This window comes from Rattus norvegicus, chromosome 1, assembly GCF_036323735.1.
Source record: "Rattus norvegicus strain BN/NHsdMcwi chromosome 1, GRCr8, whole genome shotgun sequence".
In the NCBI taxonomy this organism is placed as follows: Eukaryota; Metazoa; Chordata; class Mammalia; order Rodentia; family Muridae; genus Rattus; species Rattus norvegicus.
Genome location: NC_086019.1, coordinates 51,477,027 through 51,494,567, shown reverse-complemented (window position 1 = coordinate 51,494,567; position 17,541 = coordinate 51,477,027). Strand labels below are relative to the sequence as shown.

General features: G+C 43.4%; 1 protein-coding gene across 13 annotated transcripts in view; it reads left to right on the top strand.

Moving 5' to 3' along the window:
• Nucleotides 1-17,541, top strand: part of Prkn (parkin RBR E3 ubiquitin protein ligase) — a 1,193,833-nt gene that overhangs the window by 935,675 nt on the left and 240,617 nt on the right.

Genomic DNA, 17,541 nt, shown 5'->3' with positions numbered 1-17,541 from the left:
TCAAAGGACTTTTCTGGGATTCCCCGAGGCCATTGGGATAAGATTGAAACTCTTTATTATAAATAAGAGATATCACGAATAAGGAATATTTCATTTAAGAAAACCTCTCTTTCCTCTAATCTCCATCCTTCCTACTTCCTACCCCACCACAGGTCTCTCAAGCCGGTGGGTCCTCCGTGTTCTCTTGGCTTTTGAGCGTGTGTGTTCCTGCCTAAAGGCCCACGTACACACCTTATATTCTCTACTTGATCCCTCCTACCATTGCGCTGCTGATTGAAAGGCTTACAATTTTTGCTAGACAGTCTTCTCAGGAAGGTAATGAGGCAATTCTCCATTCCCAATTGCCTGGACTACCTACCGATGTGGCCACCACTAGTAGAGGGTAGACTGGCATTTGCCACTAAGTGTTTAAATACAGGGAAATATATATTATATGTGAGTATAAATCTATTTTATATATATATACATATGTATACAGATAGAAGCGTGTGTGTATATATTATATATATATATATAAAATACTCATTCACAGAGAAAACGAACGGTTAAATATCTAGAAAAGAGTACATTAAAGTTGATCATCTACTATGAAATTCTTATCCCTAGAAGATGAATCACAGCAAGACTCAGAAACAGTGGATTACTCTAGGACACAAAACAGGGTAAGCATGTGCATATAAAGCTGCTGCTTATCCATATTTAAGCTGTTTCATCAAAGAGAGAAACTGTGGTCTAAGATTTTTCAGGATCAGGTGGATCCCCTTCTGTTATGTTTATGTCGGATCACTACCACCCAGCACTCAGACAGGTCACTAACTACCACCCAGCACTCAGATACACCTAACTTGGTGGTCACTAACTACCACCCAGCACTCAGACACACCTAACTTGGTGGTCACTAACTACCACCCAGCACTCAGACACACCTAACTTGGTGGTCACTAACTACCACCCAGCACTCAGACACACCTAACTTGGTGGTCACTAACTACCACCCAGCACTCAGACACACCTAACTTGGTGGAAGATAACCTAACTCAGCTGCCAGTGAGTAGCCTGCCTCGTTTCCCTCCTGGTAAACAAGCCACCTCACTGGATGTAGTGATCCCAGCATTTGGGAAACAGAGGCAGGAAGATGACAAGTTTGATGTTAGTCCAGCCTCCGTCATAAGTTCTAGGCCAGGCTGTACTACATAGAGAGATTCTTTCTCTATAAAAGAAAACGAACAGCAAACACAATTTCCATTTGACTTCCATGCTGTCTGCCCACATTGTCTTAGCCCAAGCTGTTGCTTGCAAGAATATAAACAAATTTCTGAGATGCTGTTTGACCGCATCCTTCTTACGTTGGTGGAACCACTTCCTGTAACAGTAGAATGTCAACGTCTTCATGGATATAACTTCATAAGTGTGGACCGCAAAAACCTCAAAGTTGAAGGCTCGGAGTTGTATCTCTAACAAAATATGTATGATTGGTGGCTCTTTGAAAATTTTTAACTCTACATATATATGCATATATATATATATATATATATACAGACACACATATGCCTATGTATATGCATATATACCTGCACATACATGTGTATGTATATACATATAAACACATACATATACACATACACACATATACATATATACATACTGTTTGAACCACATGGCTTCTTAATGTATCTCCTTAATATTAATGTAGTTTATTGTACACATTTGAAGAACTCCATCTTAGTCGATTTAGACTGCTATAACAAAACACCGCCATCTTGGCAACTTAAAAACAGTTTATTTTTCACAATTTTGGATGCTGGAAAGTCCATGAGCAAGGCCTGACACATTCAGTCTGCTAAGAACCTCTTCCTCAATGATGCTGCAAGGGTGAAGGAGCTCCCCTAGGCTCCTGTGTAAAGGCACTGACACAGAGACAGAGGTGACAGTCACATTTCTGCTGCTGCTCCCATCCTGCTTCCTCTGTCCCTCACAGTTCTGAGCTCAGTCTCTCAGTCATTTTTCAAGCCCTGGGCAATTCTGCTCGGCTCCTTCAGGCGCTCCTGCAGCTAAGAGCGGGGAAGAGTGTGTCCCCGAAGGCCACAGTAGCTCTGTATTGGCACTGCTGTTCTCCAGGTCTCACCGAAAGATGCCGGAGGGAGGGAAAGAGCATAAACTGATGAGAACAAAGAGTGCGGGAGAAAAGTCAGCCAAAAAGGCCAACTAAGGCCAACCAATGTTCAGGACATCCAGGAAAGAGGAAAATAGAAACTAAGGCACATTAAACTTTTAAGGAGTTTATCTGTGTCAACAACAATTTGTGAACCAGGTGATCTCAAAACCACACGCCATTAGGGCCCTGATGGGGATAGAGACAGAGAGAGCAGCTGTCGGGGGGTGGGGGGCGGGGGGGTGGGGGTAGGGGGACAAAAGCAGATGAAAGTCAGTGATTGGCTTAGAGTTTGAGCACTCACCCTCCTCGGACAGACCCATTGAAAAGTTCCTGATATGATCGCCACCCCTTGGGCTGCCTCTGACTGACTGAGCTTCAGTTCCACCTGGTTTTAAGTCAGCTGCTTACGGCCAGTGAGCACCAGTGCAGCTCCAGTTTGCCGACGAAGGACCCCAGCGTTTCAGAGGCCACCCCAACCTGGAACCATTTTAACAGACAGTGTCAACGTCCTACAAGAATCCTGACTAGCCAAGTCGGTCCTACCTGTGTTCTAGATTTCATTTCCTCATTTCCAGACAGAGAGGATTCGGTCTTCCTGGTTTACCCTGAGTCTATCCAGACAAGTCGTGTGATAAAGGAGTCTGACTCCTGAAGACCTTTACAAGCAAAATTCTATGAATATCATGCATTCTCCCCTTTACTATATTTGTTTGTTTGCACGTATCAGCTAAGAGATTAGCCTTCCAGAGCAAAGATTATATCTTATTTATAGGCCCCAGGCCCCTTAGTTTGCTCGTCAAAAGTATTCATTGGCTGAACAGCATTAATACAACTGCTAACTGTTCCTTATTAAATAGTCCAAAGTGAAGGCCTGAGCCTTAGTGAGTTAAAAGTCACATGAAATTTGTTCGTGGTGGGTAAGGACTCTTTTGAGTGATAACTTGATGCTGGAGACAGCTGATTATTTACAGTCCGGAAAGCCAGAGAGAAAACTCTTGCCGCAGTTTTAACCTTGACATTTCTCCCTCTCACTAAAACGTGCCACAAGGGACAACTCAACGTTAACATTTTCTAAAGAAATAAAACATGTCTGACAGAGCCGGAGTCATTAAAAACAAATGAAGGAGCACTTACGTTATCAATTAGTCACCTCCAAGCTGCCAACACTACAAGACAAGCTTGAATTGAGTCTCACTCAAATCCTGATTCTTTCCAGCAAATTACTCACAGGAGAGATTTGTTCTGTGGCTTGAGCGCTTGTCAAAGCCCAGCGTTATCTTACTCAGGAATACAAGGAATTCTAAGTGTGTCAGGAAAGTTGCTGATATGATAACAGAAAGATAATGGAGTAATGAATTGTAGATGACAGGTGGTCTTAGTTTCTTAAAGTCTTATTTCTGAGGCAGAAGCGAGGGTTTATTTTGGTTCACAGTTCTAACAGTTGCAGTCCGGCATGACAGAGGAAGCGTGGCAGCAGGAGGTGGCCGGTCACGTGGCACCATAGTCAGGAGGCAGAGAGTGACAAATGTCTGTGCTCAGCTCCTGTTCTTTTCATTCGGTCTGGAACCGCAGCCCATGGGAAAGTACTGCTTTCATTCAGAGTGGCTCTTTCTCTTCAGCTAACCTGCCCCAGATCCCACACTTGCCAGAGTGCTGTTCTCATGGTGATTCTGAATCCCAACAGTTTGACAGTCAGAACTAATGATCACAATGATATTTGACTGATAGATGATAGGCAACAGGTAAAGGGAAGCTCGATGATGAATGGATACATGAATGGATGGATGGGATGGATGGATAGGTATATAGATAAGTGGCACATAGATATTTCCTGTATTTACATCCAAACAGTGTATGTCTGTCTGATAGATTTACTTGGATTAGCTTCCTTTGGTATTTAAATATCACATTCTGAGGCACTCTATTGGAAAAATCAAAGGTTTTACTTTTACTAAATATTTTTGTGTTTTACAGAATGATAACTTTTAAGTACATGGTAAATTTTGTTTGGACTTCACCCCCCCCCAACTAAATTGCTAAATTCATCTAAATGTGTGTGCACCCAAAAATTCGTATGTTGGAATGCTCAATGGTAAAGTATTGGGAGCCAAGGTCTGAATATGTGAGAAGGTCCTGAGGATAGAGTCCATGGTCAGATCAGTTCCAGTGTACGCCTATGCCCCATAGACCATGTGAGGATGCTGCAATAAGAAAGTCACCCTTAGGAAGTGGACCCCAACCTGACATGGAATCTAGGGCCTTGCCCTTAGATTTCCAGTTCCCAGCATTGTAAACAACGAACTCCTGGGACACTGAGCTGCCTCTGAAATGTCACTGAGACAGTCTGAATGGCCTAAGCTCTAGACAGAAAACCCATGACTAAATACAATACCAAATATAAATTCTTAAGTTGTGTTATTAATGGCAAGTCACAGTTGAATTAACTATGATTTAGAGAAGAGTCACATAGTTCGGGAAGCTTCTGTTGTCAATTTCCACCAAATTCTCATTAAGAAATACTCAGCTAAATTATGAATAGGGGAAAAAAGAATGATTCCCAATGGTAACTGCAATTTACTCTTAATAGAAGTTTAATCTAAGCTCTGCCTTCGGAGTGCTCAGGAACCCATAATTCCGAATTCTTTCCTAATGTCTGCCATGATCTGCAAAAATATGGCTTAACAGTTTTAATAAACGGTGAGAAGAGAGTGGTAAAGAGGAGCCTAAAGAAGGAAAGGGAGAGAAGAAAGAGGAACACAGGAAGGAAAGAAATGTGGTTTTCTTAACTGGGAAAATTCGGTTATTTGGTATTTGCAAAATACATCATCTCTTCGGGGGCGTACATTGGCATTGGCTAAGAACTTGCAACCACTCTCTAACTGCCGTCCTCTGAGAAGGGATTCGGTAACTATTACCATAAGCACAATATACAATAAATTCTCAAGTGAACATCCAGTTTTACCATATTTTAAAACCCTACCTTTATGGATAATGGTGATACATGATAATCCCAGTCACTCTAGAAACAAAGTTCCAGAAGACTGAGAGTTTGAAGCCAGGCTGAATAGCAAGAGTCTGTCTCAAGAGTCTGTCACCATTAATAATACAACTAAAGAGTTTACCATAATTAAATTGATTGATGATTGATTTCCTTTGTCATCTCCTAACACAAAAGATGAATGTGATATCGTAGGACCTGGACTCCCTAATCTAGTGTGTAGGCAGACTATACCCAAATGCTCTCCTATCAATCTACCACATCCAGTATGTGACCCAGATGAGCAAACACTCACTGGGAGACTGAAGAACAATGAGGCAATTGCGAACAGATCCTGGGCAATGACCATGAAGTCAATCTAGAACTTTCCTAAGAAAAATGAGCCATGCGTTAAAGAAGAAATTGTCGTCGTCATGCGTCCTGCACAGTGGATGAAATGAGAGTGGTACAGCGTTTCAGTGTGTTCTTGAAGGGGCAGGCATCTCATCTGCAGATGTGACAGAGCCTACACTGCTCAGTCTCACCTCTGTCACCATGGGTCCCTCTCAAGTGGAAATGCTTGGGCCCCAAACTACTGTCTCTTTTCAGTCTCTGTGCATGTCAACATTTTACTCTGTTTTCTCCAAAACATGTTCAAGCAAAATCTTTAAGGTGCTTGAGAAACCTAGCAACTGGTTTTGACAAACAAACCAGAAAAAAATAGAACCAGCACTGCCGCTGGGGAAGTGCTTGTGTTCTGCCAAGTGCAGAAGGAACAGTCGGGCTTCCAGATCCGCTCACCATATCATCTGCCAACACGCAGAACACGCTGTGCTCCACTTACGTGCCAGGAGACGAGCTAGATGAGACGATGGAGTACTACTTCACATGCAGTGCGCATGAATCATAACGCTGACTTTTAGTCTGGCTCCTAACTCCTAAAATAAAGAAATAAACAAACAAATCAATCTCTTAAACTAGAGATGCCTGAATGCGAAGTGAATGTGCCACGTGAGTAAGTCCGAGTGTTCAGTAAATGACCCTTGGTAATGCCTTGGCCTCTGTAGTTGTGTGTGTGTGTGTGTGTGTGTGTGTGTGTGTCTCACAGTGAACTCTCTAAAGTACAAATTTATCTTCCATTCAACCAGACAATTGGATATGTTCATTACTGTACAATTTTGTCAAAATTTTATATGATACATGCATTTTCTTTTCTCCTGGATGCATCTATGTCTATGAACGTGTGGCTTACAGACTTACATTTAAATGTTATCTGTTTCACTCACCCAAAACACAAGGATAAAATATTGATCTGGGACAACCCCAGTTATCATTGGGGAAGAAAATTTTACTAGGCCATGTGCTGGGCCCTTCAGATATGAAAACAATGTTATTTTCCTCAAGAAATTTATACTCTAGTAATTCATAAGACAGCGGTTCTGAATCTTGTTTTTGTGGTTTACTGTTCTTCTGTTCACTGAGTCCTTTGTGGTTCTGATGAACACTACAGCATTCTACCCTTCAGTACCAAGAAAACATATGCACTGGGTTCTCCATTCTATCATCACATGATGGTGGTGGGGTGTGTGTGTGTGTGTGTGTGTGTGTGTGTGTGTGTACACATGTTATGTGTATTGTTAGAGAGAGAGGGAGATCAAAAGTTGCAGAGTGTGAGGCTTTCTTTCCCCATAGAGCCTTATAACACATCCCACATACTCGAGCACCCAAGGAGCACATGGTAAGGACAGATGTATTTCATGTACAACAGTTACTCCCGAGAGGGAAACCTTGACTTCATGAAGCCTGGAGCTTATGAAGAGTAACCATTCCCTCTTTCCTATCTCCTTTCCAAAGAGAAGAAGATGGAGAGAGAGGACCTCTGTCTTGGAACACACCAAACCCTTCCCTCAGGGAAGTAAGAGGGTTGATGTTATTAGCCTGAGAACGGAAGTGAAGGGGCCCCCAGCTGACACCTGCCTCAGAAGGATTCGCTCTCATTCCCAGCTATGTTCCTCTCCATCATCCTTTAACACAGGTTGCCAGGAACCGCTATGCAGCGAGCTCTCACTGTGCCAAAGTGTGCATTCTGAATATATGTACAGATCCCAATTTCCTCCCCCAAAATAATACCTTTAGTTCCAGCAACAGAAGTACTCAAAGATAAGGACATTTTATGCATTTTATAAGAAGCCCAGGAGGAGGCCAGCAGAGGAGTGGATTTGGGAACTTGATATATGTGAAGGGCCTGATTTTGTGCTCTTTGGGATATGCTTCTGGGAAAACATGTTTTTGTCTTCCCACAATGTCAGAACTGATCGAATAACAATAAATTCACAGGGTGTAGCAGTTTCTGTGGCACTGGCTTGTTAGAAAAGCTCACCCGATTTGGCACTCTGGGTGAGGCAACTCTAGGTTCCTTGATATCAATCTTAATTACTAATATAACTCTCATATGGTGAGTACAGTGTGTGTGAGTTTATGTGTATGTGTGTCTATGTGTGTATATGTGTATCTGTGTATATGTACGTATGTGCGTATGTGTGTGTCTATTTGTGTGTTTATGTTTATGTGTGTATGTGTGTCTATGTGTATGTTTTTATGTGTATATGTGTGTCTATGTGTATGTGTGTGTGTATATATATGTGGTATATGTATGTGTCTATGTGTATGTGTGTATATGTGTATGTGTGTATGTGTGTATATGTGTATGTGTGTATGTATGATATGTATGTATGTGTGTATGTGAATGTATATATGTGTCTATGTGTATGTGTGTGAGGTGGTGTGGGTATGTGATGTGTGTTACAGAGTGAAGTTACAGAAGCTACATCATACTTATAGGAAATCTCAGAAGTTAACTGGTAGAACAAAATTAGAATCTGTGTTAGTGAGGGAATGAACCAGCCACAGAGAAGCCACAGCTGAAAAGTAGACCCAGATCCAGACAGCAGAGTAAGTGAATAGATAGAGCGCTCAAATCACCCATGTCAACAGCTATGGACCAAGCTAAGCTGAACTCCTAGGAGACTACAGAGTTCCCTGCCTGGTGATTATATGTCAGGTATCAAGTGACAGATCGGCCACCATGGGGCTGTTGCCTGTGGTAGGTGTCAACTACTTTATGGGGTTCAGGTGAAAGAATTACATTCATTCCTTGGTCTGGTGTGTCCAGTGGGTTCTTCGGCCTGGTTTCCCTACTATTATTTTAATATACTGGGACACCACAAGTTTCAATTCACCTTGATGAATTCACAAGATGTCTCCCTTTCTATTCCCAGGAATATATCTATGCAGTATGGGTGGTGGTGGACAGATGGTGATGTTTTTGCATCCACCCAGGAGGGCAGTCCTCTGTCCTCAAAACAGGCTCGAAAGTTGCGTATAAGATGGCATCCGTGGTGTTTGGAATATATTTAGCCCAAGAAGTGGCACTTTTAGGAGATGTAGCCATGTGGGAGGAGGTATGGCCTTTTTTGAGGAAGTGTGTCACTGTGGGTATGGTCTTTGAGACCCTCCTCTTAGCTGCCCGAGGACAGTCTACTCCTGACTTCCTTTGGATGAAGGTGTAGAACTCTCAGCTCCTCCAGCGCCATGCCTGCCTGGATGCTGCTGTGTTTCCTGACATGATGATAACGGACTGAACCTCTGAACCTGTGAGCCAGCCCCAATTAAATGATGTCCTTCATAAGAGTTGACTTGGTCATGGTGTCTCTTCACAGCAATGGGAACCCTAAGACAGCATGTCTCTGGACAAGGCATGACCTGAGGAACCACCGTTTTATACAAAATGGTGTAACTGAGAGGAGGGCATGGCATGATAAACACACACAAACCAGCTTCTAGAGTTGGGAATGGAGATGTGGAACTGAGTCCAGCCTGAGGTGAAACAGTACTCTATACAAAACTGGAGTGAGCACAATGAATGGCAAGTCCAGACTGGCGAACAGGCGATGGGCAGACCCAGCCAAGCTGAAGCTCCCGAGGCTATTGTTTTCTGCCTGTTAGTCCTTGAGACATACACATCTGATGACAGGTCTCGGGGGCGGGGGAAGCACTGGCACTTTAATGATGGGTCTGCAGACCCTTAAGAGGTTCAAGTGAGGTAATTATATCCATTCCTAGGCGTGGTGTGTCTGCTGCGTTCTTGCAGCCGATTTCTCTGCTGTTGCTTTTTTTTTTAAAGATTTATTTATTTATTATATATATAAGTACACTGTAGCTGTCTTCAGATACACCAGAAGAGGGCATCGGATCTCTTTACAGATGGTTGTGAGCCACCATGTGGTTGCTGGGAATTGAACTCATGACCTCTGGAAGAGCAGTCGGGTGCTCTTAACCGCTGAGCCATCTCTCCAGCCCTCTGCTGTTGTTTTAATAAGCCCATGAGCCTCCATTCATACTGACATCCCGGGAAAGAATTTGGCAGAGGTTTAGTGCCAAGCGTCCCTCGAGGGTACTAAGGGTCCTTTGATGGAATGGAGGAGACAGGTTGAAGAAAATGAAGGGGAAAGTGGTGAAGAGCCTCCTAGACAGCAAGCCGACCTCCAAGCAGGTGCTTTCTAGGTAGTCTGCCAAATCCCAGCACTGGTGTGATTCTCCTGCCCGAGTGGAAACTGACCCCTCAGGTGCAAACACTCAGCATTCTGTAGCCCTCTTCCCTGGCTTCTCTGTTGGTGGCTGTTGTCCAGGTGATAAAGCCCCCCCCCCTGCCCTGCAGCAGAGGGTGAGCTTCCCGCAGACATGACAGAGGGCAGAGGGCAGCCACTGGCTCTGTCATGGATGACATGGTGTACGTGTAGATGGCAGTTTGTTGCTAATTGCCATTGCTCGTGGACTGGGGATCCTTGTCTGTCTCCTTGAGGCCCAAGTCTGAGATCTCTTGTCTATGTTGTATCGCAGTTGCTCCCACAGCTGACCTTTCCATGACACAAACTGAGAACCTTTCAGATGCACCTGCTGGTGTTGCTTCAAAGTCTAAGCTGCCCAAGAATGTTCTTTCGTCTTCTATTTTCCACCTTATCCATAGCACCTTCTGCCTTTTCCCATCGTACCGAAGTTGTCATGAGATAGACCACCTGGGAAGAATATTATCAATGAAGACATAGCAGGTGGTTTTATGTCCCTGCTTCTTGAATCTGGGCTGACTTACGCCTGTTTGAGCCAACAAAGAACATAGAACGATCTGTGTGTCAGGCCCCGTTCCTGGCTCTACTGTCACATAAGGGGCGGATGGTACTGGGAAACCTACTCTAACCACATAGGCGGGCTGTAGGGAAAGAAAGGAGGCTTCAGTCAGGAGAGGGGAGTTTGCTAAACAGTAGTAGGAATCCAGGTGAAGGCGAATCAATCTTTACCATTCTACTGTGTCTCCTCTGAAGCTTGTGTGTGTGTGTGTGTGTGTGTGTGTGTGTGTGTGTGTGTGTGTGAAATTCACATGTCTTGAACAGCTGTGCATGGTCTCTGCAGTGCGCAGCCTGTTTCCGTAAGAGGCTTGTCTGACGTTTCCTAAAGTTTGTACAGCATTTGGACACTCGGAACACACTCTTTGATGTCCCTGTAATGTATGGGCACAAGAATGTGCGCTTTTGCATCTGACACAGAATAGAAAAATGTATATAATTATCTTGTCACTTCTCTATAGTTAAAATTACAACATGGTGCCCACACAACTATTGTAAATATAAGGTTCCCGTGGCATTGTGTGTCCTTGCAATAGCCCACAGGGTGCCCACTCCTATAGCTCTGCTTCCCCTAAAGTACATGCAGCTTTAGCCCTGGATGTGGATCAATAACTCGTATTCATTTTTCTCGGATACTTTTCTCCTGAGCTCAGCCATCTGGTTTTAACTGGTTTTCCCCTCTCGAAGTTACAATTTCTATTCTATTTCTTATCTTTGCTTTCTTACTTCTCGTCAGATTTTTCTTCACTAATTATAGTATTTGTGACTTCCCTGTATATCTGCTCACACTTGCAGGATGTAGGTGTGGGATCCCATCCTTACGTTTTGACCTGGTGAAAGCTGAGCTGGAAGCAAGTTTATTGGTAGTATTACTAATCCCATATATGGCCAGGTAACAAGAGGCCCGAGGTAACAATAGTAAATTCTAAAACAGACAATTTGGCTCAATTCTAATAAACTCTAGGAGAAAAGGCAGCGGTGTCTTTTACGGAGGTCTTGGAAGTGGAAGAAGTGATGTGAATTTATTGTCAGAATGGCAAGGATGGGGTTGTGGGCAGGGACAGGGGCAGAGGGGCGGGGACTAAGTGTCTGGCAGTTTGGGAAAGCTCATTTCTTGGGCTTTGTTTTCCTCTTGGTCTTCTCCCAACATACCCCGGACCTCCAGAGTCCCTCTCACTTATGATCTCCTTGCAAATCACAGCTGAAATGGGGATGTGAGGGGAGCAGAGGGTGAGCTGCTGAGGACCGGATTGGGGAATCACTTGTTTTCCCACATCTTAGAAAGCTCATGATTGGCTTATAAGAGATGCAGTGGGCGGGCCCAAGAGTGGGTTCTCTTACATCCATTAGTTACCTATCTGTCACCCTGCTTGACTTTCCTGTTCTGTGTTTGGCTGCACTGATGCCCTGCCGACGCTCCCCAGTTAACATTTCCAAGGTTGAGATCCTCTCATGTGTCCTCCCATCTACCCTTCATTGTTCTTCCCCTCAGCACGAGAAAGCTCCTTCAGCCAACTGCTCAGGCTAAAAGTGTACAAATACGTCTGTTAGTAATATTCTAAGGGTTACAACGAGCCCTTAGATCTCCAGAACTGGTTCCTTTTGAGTTATATAAGCTCCCAGGACATGTATCCTGGGCCTGTGAGAGGTTAACACTGAGGGGAAGCCAAGCAGAGTTTCCTCGTCACAACTCTTAACTTCACTTTTTATCCCTTAACTTGCCTTCCAGGATTCATACCTGGCCCATGGATGAGTCCTAGACTTTTCTCCTACTCTACCTGCTGCCTCCAGCTCTCCCCTCCCCCTTTCTGTGGACCCCGATTCTGGCCTCCCTGAATCTTCTCAGTGTGCCTCTACTTAGCTGTCCTTGGTGAGGGCTTTGCTGATACCATGCCTCTCCCCCACCTCCCCCAACCTCCTTGACTTCCTGGCTATATGTTTCTCCAAAGCTCTTAATGTTATCTGCAAGGGGCTTCTTCCCTCTTCGTAAGTTACCCAATTATTTCATAAAATATAAATTCTATGAGGGTTGGGGCTCCACATTTGCTGTCCTTAGTCCTCATAGCTAAAGAGTTCCTGGGATTTGGTACTTGTTCTATCTGTAGTTGCTAAAAATGAGTGCATGAATAACCAGTATTAAATGATACTCCTATTCATTCTGTATCCGTTTCCTTCTAAAGCGGGCCTCCTCTAAGGGTATCTACCTGGGATGAGATAAGGGTCCTCCCCGAAAGATACCAAAATCTGAAGATGCTCAGGGCCCTTGCAGAAATGGCGCAGTGTTTATATATCATTTGTACCCATCCTCCTACGTGCTGAAGAATGATCCGTGGATTAATAATACCTCCCACACCGTAAATCCTGTGTAAATAGACAGCATCCTGTGTTGTTATGTAACGGCAACAAGGGAAACGCCGGTGTGCATTCAGACGTGCTTTTCCACCTCTCTGCCTACTTTCAACCTATAATTAGATGAATCTAGGGATGAAAACACCACAGATATGCAGAACTGACTATATATAATATAATGCCAAAAATAAACTTACCAACTAGCCTTTTAGCAAAAATTAATGAATTGTTTTTTTTTTGTGGTTGTTGTTGTTGTGTTTGTTTTTCATTCTTTTGTTTTGTTTTGTTTTGTTTTCTCACTCTTTAAGGTAGGCATTGCTTTCTACACATGCGCAACAATCCTCCACAGCACAAGTGCACACCAGGACCTCAAAGTACTGAAGAATCCTTTCTTCAGTATCCTTGGAGAACAAATGGAGTAACCTTGTTTCCTAAAGAGGCAGGCGAAACCCCTTTCTTACCTTGTTGTCCACTAGAACATTTTCAAGTTGGAGGGAAGTAATAGGCACTAGGACAGATTAGGAGTAATAGTCCAGGCACAGGTGAGAGAGTCAGCATGCCATTTGAGGCCATCCATGATGCTATTCAATTAGACTCCAGAGCAATTAAAAAATAAATAAAAATAAAAATGGAACTGCCTTCATGGCTGTGTTTGAACTGTCGCTCCATGGTACACTAGCTTGCTGGGATGTAGTCCAAACTGTCTGCGAATGGCAAAGAATCTCAGACTGCCCCACCCAGCACAGCACACTGAAGAGAGGCTGTGGGAGCCGAGTCCCTCTAAGGAACATAAGATTCCACATGCTCAGGCTGGCTGCCTCTCTTAGGGTCCAGGAGACTGCACAGCAAAGCTGACTGTTCTCATGAACTTGGCCTATGTGTTGCTAAAAGAAATGGCCTTTCGTAGAACTCTTTATTTGAACAGTATTTCAGATCTCAGAAAAGCTGAAAGACTCTCCCATGTAGACACTGACCCTTTGTCTTCCCTGTATCTACACATGAACTTGAGGATGTTCTCCACACTGCTGAGGAGTAAGCTGCCAACGTGAGTCTTCTAGAAGTTTCCCAACATCTTGCATTACGGGTAACAGTTGTATACCCACAGCCCCATTATCAGCATTAGAACGTCAGCATTTGTTTTACCCTCTTATCTAATGGACAGAGCTTACTCAGGGTTTATAAAAGTGTCCCGAGGGAAGACAAGTCCAGCTCGTGCACCACATCAGTTGCCACATCCTGCATCCTCCTCTCATCTTACGGCAAGGCCACTATTCTTCCGTTTGTTTTTATTTTCATTGCATATAGACGTTGTGCAAAGCACTAGGTTTCATAGCAACTTTTTAAGGGAGCACATACTGTACTTTGGCATATTTCCCCCAACACCTCCTTCCCTTCCTCCCTCCTCCCCTCCCCTTCATCCCCTTTATTCTGTTAGCTTCACTTCTGCTTCCATGCCATGTATTGACGTAAGTTTCTGTACCTAGATGAAATCTAGGCGCTGCATATGTGAGGAGGCCTGTCTTTCTGAAGCCAGCTTGATCCATTCATTACGATTATCTCTAGTTGCGTCCATTTTCTTATAAACAGCATAATTTCGTCTTTTACATAGCTGAAAAGAATTTCATCAGTATGTGTAAATATGTGAATAGATAAATGCTAGATAGATGGTAGATACATACATGCATACATGATTGATAGATACATAGATAGATGATTGATAGACAGGTAGATAATAGATAAATGATAGATAGATGGTAGATACATACATGCATACATGATTGATAGATACATAGATGATTGATAGACAGGTAGATAATAGATAAATGACAGATAGATAGATAGATAGATAGATAGATAGATAGATAGATAATTGATAAACAGGTAGATAATAGATGATAGATACATATATGCATACATGCATGATTGATAGATAGATACATAGATGATAGATAGATAGATAGATAGATAGATAGATAGATAGATAGATAGACAGACAGACAGACAGACAGACAGACAAACCTTTCCTTTATGTCTTCCTTCCCTTTTAGGTACCAGGTTGATTGTATAACTGAGCTGCTGTGAACACTGCTACAAAGAAAGCAGTAGTATTTCTGACAATCACAATGAATTATTGTATTAAACATCCTTAGTTTGCTTTCATGTGATCTTTCCATGCTGTAAACCCGAGCTATGCATCCTTGTCAAGAATGTCCAGGCAATGAAAGCCTCAGTTTCAGACGGTCTCATCGCTAGTGGTGGCAACTTTGATCACTAGGTCAAAAAACGTGGCTGCAGGGTTCCCGCCACAGAGCTGGGATGAGGATCCAGACAGGAAACGGAGCACGGGTAAAAATCACAATCTCTCTTCAGAATTAATCCTCTTCGATCCTGTGGTAGTTTAAGGAAATTCAACAGGAAGCACAAGCAAACAAAGAGAAGAAAATAGAGAACGCGGGAGTTGGAAAAGTAGGCTAAAATATCCCCAGCAGCTCTTAATCTGTTGGAGACACAAACTCCCTAGCATCTGCACACACAGATGTGTGCTTTTTTGTCTCTTGTCTGAGGTCCACACCAATGGAGACTATGACTCGCCCACCCACAAGTTAGCATGCTTTAAGTTTTTTCTTTTAAATTGCTACTATTGAAATATAGATAATCCTTACGTCCTGGAACCTTTTCTTTTTAAAGTAAGGTTTGTCTACACATGAGACTTATCTAACCTACGTTTCCATTGGTTAAGTCCATGCAGCAGTGTGGGCTGCAGGCTTCAGAGGAGCTGAGGAGATCAGGTGCCTGCAGTGTGACCATTTTAATGTACAGGGGACACTATCCACACCAGGGCAGTGTGTCTGTCCCCTCTGCCCTCTGTAGCTTGACTCCTGCTGACCCCAAGAATTTGGCTCCTGGCGTATAGTAAGCTTGTTCCCAGTGTTGACGGTAGGAGCTTTAGTTACTGGGAAATACACCATTTCTCATTCTAGGCATTCCGCACGGATTCAGCACACTGAACTGCATGCTATCTACAACTCTCTATTCAAAATATTTAAATTCTGAGCTCCTCTCATTGTGGACACACTCTAGGACACTCGTTTGCATCTGCATTTCAGGTAAAGGAAAATATGTGAGAATATTTATATTCATTATTCATCTCAACCTGAATTGATCTACAAGTTCATGTTGTACTCAGTCGTCCATGTCATTATTATTTACCGACTCTGGCAGTCTAGGTTTGTATGGAGAGAAGTATAGGTTTCTCAGAAGCTGCTGTGGTTGGATTTTGTAGCCATTGTGGGATGCTTCATTCAGATCATAGGAAACTCAGAATCTCTTTGGTCCCAAGTGGGGCACAATAGCACTGGGTTTAATCTGTGACCCTCAAGGCCCACATCCTCAGTTCACACCCTCAGTTCACACCCTCAGTTCACGCCATCAGCTCATAGGAAACTCAGAACCCCTTGCCCCCCCCCCAGTGGGGCACAATAACATCTGTTTAAATTTGTGAACCTCAAGGCCCACGTGCTCAGTTCGCACCATCAGTTCACTTTCGTTTATTCCCATTTCATCACCTTATGCAAACAAGAGCATTATATTTTTATATCTCAATTGTTGCAACTATCCCTCCATTATTTCAACTCCCTTTGTGTTAAGGCATAAAATGTCTGAGAATAACCAGAGACACATCATTTATACCCTAAGAAGAAAAGGAATTTTAATACAAATCATGATTATTTTTCTGCTCACGTGTTGTTCTTAATGCCTGTGGGCTATTTCTGGATCAGACTCCAGGAGTAAAATCTTTATGCTGAACCTTGGGTGAAAGATTCCCAAGGGCACACTTGAAGACGCACCTCTTGAAGACTTAGAAGCAGCTAAAAGACTGGCATGAACAGGTTGTAGGGCCTTAATGGATGCCAAACAAGACCTGAACAATGATAATATTAACAAACATTCTCACGTGGAAGGAGGAAAAAAACCCATAAGACTCCACCCTAATGAGAACTGCATGGAGCGATCTGTTGAGAAAGGGAAAAATATTTCTCCCAGGGATGAGCCACCCAATGGCTACCCAATACAGTGTGGTCAGTCCTAACGTACACACAGTGAAAACAGACTCAGCAGGTTGAATGTAAATATTTGTGCATCTCTCATCTCTCTCTCTCTCTCCTTCCCTCCCTCCCTCCCTTCCTTCCTCCCCCCCCAGTGTGTGTGTGTGTGTGTGTGTGTGTGTGTGTGTGTGTGTGTGTATGTGTGTGTGACAATAATCTAAGTAAAAGAAGCTACCAAGTTGAGGGAGAGGGGGTGGAGGACACAGAAGGATTTTGAGAGAGAGGACATAGGACATGGGAAGGGTTAGAGAGAGAAAGGAGAAGGGAGGAAATTATTTAATTATATTTTAATTACAATATCGTCAAGATAATGACACAAGTTGGCATCGGCCCTTCCTCAGATGCTTGGCTTCCGGATGTTTCCTCGTGGCCCGTGGCTTGTCACATGTCCTCCTTGGAGCATCTTTCCTAGAGAGGAAGGTCTTACTCTATGAAGTCTTATCTGTCAGTTGTGTTTGGTGTTTCTAAGAGATCTTTGCTTAGCTCAGCAACCCCAACATTTTCTCCTTAGCTCTGTCGTGTCTCACAGTTTCTGGCTGTCATTGAAGCCCATGAGCCATTGGCATTATCACGTTATACAGATACCCACAAGTTAGAAGACTATTTTATTAAAGAAAACTGCTTTGAAAAAAAAACCCTAAGGGCTAAACAACTATTTCCTTTCTCATACTGCTGTTCCCCTTGAACCCCGTTTTCCTTTTGTGCAACTCTGAAAAGATGTGTGTGCATCCTTCTTCTTGCTGTCACACAGCTTTGCTGTGCGAGGTGGATGAC